Source organism: Mytilus galloprovincialis, chromosome 2, assembly GCF_965363235.1.
Source record: "Mytilus galloprovincialis chromosome 2, xbMytGall1.hap1.1, whole genome shotgun sequence".
Classification (NCBI taxonomy): domain Eukaryota; kingdom Metazoa; phylum Mollusca; class Bivalvia; order Mytilida; family Mytilidae; genus Mytilus; species Mytilus galloprovincialis.
In genome coordinates, this window is record NC_134839.1 from 39,998,863 (window position 1) to 40,007,050 (window position 8,188).

The window sequence follows — 8,188 nt, forward strand, 5'->3', positions numbered from 1 at the left end:
TAATTTTGCAAAAAAGTAAATATTAGTATTTTGGTTGTAAACAAAGATAATTTCCAATGTACGTCTTTTTACTATCATCTTTTCAAATTTCAACTGTAAAATATAATGCATACCAAGGTATATATCAGATATATTTCTCAAAATGTTGAATAAACAAAAATTAACTCCCAAGATTTAAACATTTTTCTGAATTTGAATAATCGGAAAGATAAGTACTTTAACGACGCATGGAATGACATAAGTCGTGACACGTTAATAATGACAGATAATGAAAATATGGTCCGACTAATGACCCAAGGGATTTGTCTTTCTTCCTACCCTATCAATGCACAATAGTTTCAGACCAAAAGTGTCAATTTAAACACCATTATAAACCTAACTATTTGCTCCTGTAAAGGTCCATTAACTCTTGTACAAATAAATTACAGTTAATTTTAGGATGATCATCGGTTACAATAGCGGGTAGGGGATAGTAGTGTCAATATTAATACACATCGGGAATTAGGGGCGCCAAAGGCTACAAATGGTCATTTAGCTCAAATGAATTGATATTCTAAACAACCTTTAATATATACTTATCACATGTTAATTTTGCCAGTCCTCTAAAAGTTTAAATTGGTCACGCCAACCAAATAATGTTATGCCGTTTGCTGTAAACTGGAATGTCGGGGTAATTTTTCAACATAGCGGAAACACTAAAATCTAATAGAAATGATATATAATATTTAAACATATTACTCTTTACGGTTTTGGTGATTTGGAATGAGAAAAATGGTTGAAAAGTAATTTAATAAAATCTTGACTATGTTTAAATATTTTGTAAAAATGTCCAGGAATTTTTGTTTGTAGGACCAAGATCCAGAAAAATGAAGAAGAGCAAGAAAGTCGACGAAAAGAGACCAAGAACAGCGTTTACAAGCGAGCAACTATCTCGTCTAAAAAAGGAATTCGAAGCCAATCGATATCTGACAGAAGACAGACGACAGGCCCTTGCGCTGGAATTAAAACTTTCAGACGGACAGATTAAGATTTGGTTCCAGAATAAACGCGCGAAAATCAAGAAATCATCTGGTGAAAATAACCTTCTAGCGATGCACTTAATGTCACAAGGACTTTATAATCATTCAACCGTAACAGCCGGCAGAGACGAAGAGCAATAATGTGAAGGAGTTTGGAATGATAAGTACATCACAAAAGCAGATGTCATTGAAAATAATGTTTTTATTTCTAGTCTCTTGTACTTACGCTTGACTTGACCAATATGTATAGATATAAGTATCTCAGGGACGAAATAAAGAAGTGGTCAAGATAACAGACCGGTACAAGCACAGTAGAGCTGCTGACATAAGTCCACTAGGGGAAAAGATGATCTGTCGACGTTTAATGCAAAAAAGGTTTGTATATATTTTATTTATCACGATTGATATGTAGAAAAAATGGAATGTATTGCGACAGAGCGTGGTAAATTGCTTTCATTTCATATTAAGTAATTTGCACTTGCGGTTATTCACAAACTTACGCTATCGCTCGAAGAATGTAAATCCATTATATATTCTTGGTATTTTTGGGGATTGCAAGATATTGAGAAAACCTTACAATTGTATTTTTGGGATTGCAAGATACGAAGAAAGCCTTACAACTTGTATTAAAAAAGGCTGCATGACACACAAAAAATGATACAACCATAACGAAATATATATATACATAATATAAGTATTTTTTTCTTTACATTTTCTAACCAATTCAGATGTTTAAAGATGTTTTATAAATATAAATTATCAATCGTTCAAATACAAAAAATAGAGTTGATACAGCTGTAGCAATTCTTTTTCATACACATATTTTAAACTATTTTCAAATGCATTTTGCTAAAAAAAAAAAAAAAAAAAAAGCGATGTGATTGTTCTTGTATAAGAATTCATATTTTATATTGGATAGCCATCATTAAAAAAACAAATAATTAATTTATTTTTATTTTCAGGAATTGATGACCAATATCTATGACAAGACAGTGCTCAACAGCTTCTACTCTACCTACTGGACTGTTATTACAACGCATGCGTACATATGAATATTTTGTTAATTTATTCAATATAATGTTATAAAAAGCAATTCTGTGATAATAATTGTAACTATGTATAGAAATGAATATTTGTATTATAATAATGCAACATGTGAAATAAAATGTTTTCTTAGCTATTTTTTAATTTTTCTTTATATAATTTTGTTTTGGAATGAATTGAAAAAGTAAGTCATGTTTAACAAGACTACAATTTGGTAAAGAAGTTTTTAAAATTATTATTTTACATTAAGTCTTTCTCAAAGCAGTACAGTAATTTATAGTTGGCCATCAAATATAAAATGAACACCGAAAGCGACAAAGTATTTTATTCCAGAGTGTACTTTCAAAAGTGTCCACTTATTATTGTTGATGTCATTTCCCTCAATTCTTTTTTTAGCATAGGTACGTCATTCCGAGATAATTTTGCATCAATTCATTTGGATGAACAACCGATAACTATATTTATGTTCTATGACGGAAGTTGAAGTTTTCCTGTTGACAACTTTCCATTCTTGAGTAGTTCTTTGTATAGAAAAGTGTTGGGTTAATTAGATCATTTCAGTGTCTAAACTTTATTCAGTGAAAGTTTCCAATATCTTGTTAATTTGACATTTTCACTTGATTTTTCCATGTTACTGCCATTATACATTTTACGGAATACGACTGGAATCTCGTTACGGGATGACAATCAAGAAATGAACTTTAATCTCATTGAAATTGACATGACTGTTGAATCTATCTTTGTGTGCTTCTTGTCTTCTAAATTGGGAACCGATTTTGGTTATTTTAGTTGTTAGATTGTTGTTCCATTGACGTACACCTATATATCCTTATATTCATTGTATACAGATTATCAGCTTTCTATTCTAAACTGGTACGATTGCTGTTACTTTCAAACCTTATCGATCAAAGCTACGCCCGTTGTTCCCAGGTAAATACATGTATAAGAAACATATATGGCTTAATATTTTCTTGAAACAAAGAGCAGAGGCCACCTACACACTCATAAACATGTTGTTGAAAAAGTTCTATGTGCAGAGATCAATATGCACCCTCCAAACACGAGACATCGCATTTAAATCGTCTCCATCCCGACCGAATGGATCGGCTGTGGCTGCGTATTTTAACATGCCCATTTTTTAACAATGGTCGACTTTACACAAAAACACATATTTACATACTTAATGAATGGCTATTATTTATTTTGAATTTATTGAACCATAAAATTAATTTTTGACTCTTCACATTGAATAATCCGCGAAGCGGATTATGTAAAATGTGAAGAGTCAAAAACTAATTTTATGGGTCAATAAATTCAAAATAAATTATTGCCATTCATTATAAATAAATTTCTATCAAAAATAAGGCTCAAAGAACTTTTTATATTATTTATATTAACAATAACAACGTACGTACACACATGTTGGCGTATGAATACACAACGTCAGGGTGGGCGTATCGCCATAAAAATTGACAACATTGAAAATAAAACTAATACTTTTAACCAATCAGAAGACAGCAAATACACCAAATTTATTTATATATCAATACACCAAAACAAACTAAAATAGCTGTGTATCATGGACGGGGAAAACACACACCCCCGTTAAAAAAAACACCACACGTACATGCACAAATATGAATAAATTTATATATAGACAAACCAATAAATGAACGAATAAGCAATGTTATACCGAATCAAGTTTAAGCTTATATAAAAAACAAAACTATATTCTTATGTCGGTTTTCGTGCGTCAAAGAAGATTTCATGCAGCAAATTAACGTCTTAAACCAAACACGATGATTATCTTTCCATTCTCTAGTGTATCTCCAACTATACTGAGCTAACCTTAAAAGTTCACAACAACTCCCAGATTTGATAATTTGTGTGATAAAGTCCTTTTCCTTGATGTGGATACGGGCGCCGAATGGGACTCTTGTGGTTTTGTACAAAATTCAATTCTGTCATAACAAAATCATTTTTGTCTTACAAAACGATTTGATACAACTTGTTTTATGAGAAATTTAATTTTATGATGACAAAATTCATTTTTGTTGACAAAATTCATTTTTGTAGACAAAATTCATTTTTGTAGACAGAATTAATTTTTCTCATGACAAATTCATTTTTGTCATGACAAAAGTCAATTTTGTCTAAAAGGTATGCAAATATAAACTTGTTTGCATACAAAATTGACTTTGGTTACCTGATATGGAAATTAAAACACAAAAGTCATTTGTGTGAGACAAGATTCAATTTTGTGAGAAAAAAATGACGTTTGTGAGACAAAATTGACTTAAATTGTAAGACAAAATTGATAAGACAAAATCGTCTCACAAAAGTCAATTTTGTCTCACAAAAGTCGCTTTTGTCTCACAAAAGTCGCTTTTGTCTCACAAAAGTCACTTTTGTCTCACAAAAGTCAATTTTGTGACGACAAAATTCAATTTTGTGACGACAAATTTCAATTTTGTGACGTTAATTTTGTCTCACAAAAGTCAATTTTGTCTTACAAAAGTCCATTTTGTTATAAAAACAAAACACACTGTAATCATTCAGATGAATAAAAAAAAAAAGCAACAACAAAATTAACAATAAGTCAGAAATTATATTTGGTACTACAGATTGGGTGTTAGATAGATTATTCAAATCCAGTCAGCAAGAAGAGAAGCAGAAACGTTACAAAATGTTTAACTATCTATTTTTTTTTATGTCAATTCTATGTTTTCCAAAGAGGTCTTAAATCATGACCAGGAATCATCATATAAAAAAGTAGTTGGACAAGGGAAACCACTCGTCAACTGCATGGTTTACCAGGCTTTGAGCACAAAAGGATAGGACAGATAAATGGAAACAACGAACACTATTTGCCGTTTCAGAATCCAATGCATTCTAGGTAACATTTTCAAAGACATACACCAAAACGTTGTGATTAGTTTAAATCGCCACAAACAATGATAATTCCACCAATGGCGTAAATTTATTTCCATCTTGGTGAACGCTCAATGATATTACCCATAGTTCTGTATATTCTGAAAAGGCGAATTGCCATATATGTAAAGGTCATTGAGGGTTAATAGCTTGAAAAGTCTGCAGCCAAATACTAGCAGCTCGATGAGAATATCTGCCCCCTCAGCAACCAGCTTTTTATTATATGTGTTTCCCATACAGCACCACGACTGCTAATGCTTTCGTTTTTGTTTCATATCTCCATGAATTTTCTCTAGCTTGTAAAATATGTACAGATAATAACATGCCCTTTTCCATATTGGCCCTGGTATCATCCCGAGACTCCCATATCGGTCATTTGGAATGAGGGCACAATATCAATATACTCTTTTTTGCCCCGGGCAATTTTGAGGTTATTGCATATGCAAAACCTAAGGTATTCATAACAAATATGTGATAAGATAAACTTATATACATTGTTTCACTAGAAGCATTGATGATATTAAAATATCTACGTTTTTTATCAGAGAGCCTATGTCACTATATGTATTTACATATACATATATTCTGAAACCAGTCATTTTTATTCTGTACATAAAACAAGTATACAAAAAAAGTTGTATACTTAAGCCTTTCTCTACATCTGTTAAGTTCGTACAAATAAATTATATTTCCCGACAATAAACATATATTGCAGATGTATTAATTAATCATGTACATTTTTGTCAATCAATATTGCAATTGATGCAGGGTCAACCATAGCCGTTGGAATAGCGGACTAAATGATCAGAGGTAACTGTACAAGACGTATAAGATGGGCGAAATTATTTGTGTACTTTGGTTAGTTTAAGCCTCAACTTTTGTAGAACCGAGACGAATGATTCCATAGAGACACATTCAAACGTACAAGTCGAAATTAAACTGACAACGACATGGATAAAAAGAAAAATACAACCCAACAACAGTACACAAAACAACATAGAAACCCCTCAAATAATATGGTGGATATCTGGTGCTACGAAAGGGTAAGCAGATCCTGTTCCACATGTGGCACCCACTGTTAAGAAGTAGTGATGCTGTATAAACAAAGCGAAACCTTCGCCAATTTTTGCATGATGTTACAAAAATATCTTCGATGCTTTTTATCTAAATTTGAGTTATTACAGTTCGATATCAAAGTCATCAAATTGATAAACAACTTCTTGCATTTTGTTTTACGGGTATTTTATAAAGTCTTAACGCCAATATCCTTTGATTAACCAATTAGAAAGCTAACAGAAAAAATAAGAAAACAGGGAATAACCGATAAAAACAAATTATGGAAATCTAGTCATCATAAAGTAAACAAATAACAAAGTAAAAAGGTTATCATATTATCATCATCTTATCTTTATTGTAAAACAAGAAACAGTAACGTATACGTGATTAAAAGATAATTATTATCATTTAAATCGGTTGTTTTAAATATAATAGCTCGAGGAACACACGACTGATTTATACATATTGTGTTTTTACAAGTATCTATTGCATGCACTGAAAGGTACAACAGATGTAAACAATCATGTGATCAAACGGAACCGACAAAAATGTTCGTCTCGTGAAATACGTAAATCCGATACAGATTAATGTAGCAAGTCTTTCTTTTTTTGCGAGAGACTGCAAAGTTATAAATGCAACATATTGATTGATTATTGGTTGCTTAATTAACGTCCAAAAGCATGTATTTCTTGCACGTTCATGATGATCACTGTCAGGGGCGGATCCAGGATTTTGGAAAGGGGGGGCGAAGTAAATTATAAATTCGCCGAGCAGAGCGAGGCGAAATTTTTTTGGGACCTTATTTAGGCTAAAAAACATAAAATAAGTGTACAATGAACTTTTCACACGGTTCCTAAAGTTGGGCATGTATATTTCATAGTTGCTGTAAAGTGTCGGACATTTTTGATGCCGTATTCTCCCCATTAAATGTCTATCATAAAATGATTGGATAGATCGAAAGCTATGTACTAATATATTTGATGTGGGAGTTGTCAGTAAGAAATGGACATGGACAATTCTCGTTTGTTTAATTTGTATAACCTCACATTTGTTTTGTTGTTGTAAACAAGATATACGCCGGGCTATCGATGAAATTTACAATACGACAAACACGAGTTAAAAACAAACAAACCATTTTTGTCCAAATGTTTGGTTGGAATGTTTCAGCCAACAAGGGAAGTGAGGGTTCCAAATTAACCAAAGTCTACGAATGAGTCTGAAAGGACAACGAATTTATGAATGACGGTCGACAAATGGAGACATAATGGTCACACCCAGCAGGCAGGTTGCAGCCGGGCCTTGAAAAGGTATTCAATACAACAGTTCGGCGAAACAAATATTCCGGTCAGATATGGGATTTACATGCAAACCCCGGCACCAAAAAATAACATCCGTTTATTATTCATCATGTTCATTTTATGCTAAATAATTATGTTTGAAATTTTTGTTTCTAATAGCAAATGAGTGGACAAACTTATTGTTTACAATCCAGATATATACGAACAGAATTTTTGATTAAGACAAAAATCTGGGCAAGATTTTTTTCTCTCAAACTTCTCAGACTCCCCGCTCAAATCAAATAGTCCGTACCTAAGACCTTAAATATATCTAGAGCTTACTGACTGGGGATCATTATTCAGCTATGTTATCAATAGGCTGGGCGTTTGGGCTTAAAACATGTTTTCGTAGATAAATAATATTGCTGTGGAACTTTCACGAGAGTGTAATAGAATATTACTTTCTGTTTGGTGGAATTATGAAATAGAAGTCAGTACGTTCTTGCTCAATCCTTTATCGCTTTGAAGGTGTCATACTTGTCACCCTCAGCATAAGCAAGTGTTACTGTAATCTGAATTTCAAAATGACTGAATGACGTTTTTTTTCGACGCACTGGTTAGCTCCACCGTTTTGAATCACATGACTTTGACATAACCAATAGTATATTACAGTAGCTACGAGCGAAAAATATCGTTATAAGTTAAGAATTGTCGCAAAAAAACAAAATACACGGGAAATGGCAAATTTCACGAAGTCTTAGTCTGATTAATCATTTTTACATATTTAAAAAAAAAAAAGTCCAAGCAAAAGGGTGGGGGGGCGTACGCCCTCTACGCCCCCCTCTGGATCCGCCACTGATC

At 32.4% G+C, this 8,188-nt stretch overlaps 1 long non-coding RNA gene across 1 annotated transcript; it reads left to right on the top strand.

The window, feature by feature from the left end:
* The first annotated feature begins 1,161 nt into the window (after positions 1–1,161).
* Positions 1,162–2,199, top strand: LOC143063585 (uncharacterized). The gene is made up of 2 exons (XR_012975053.1): positions 1,162–1,394; positions 1,982–2,199. It is a non-coding gene; the product is annotated as an uncharacterized LOC143063585 (long non-coding RNA).
* The last annotated feature ends 5,989 nt before the right edge of the window (positions 2,200–8,188 follow it).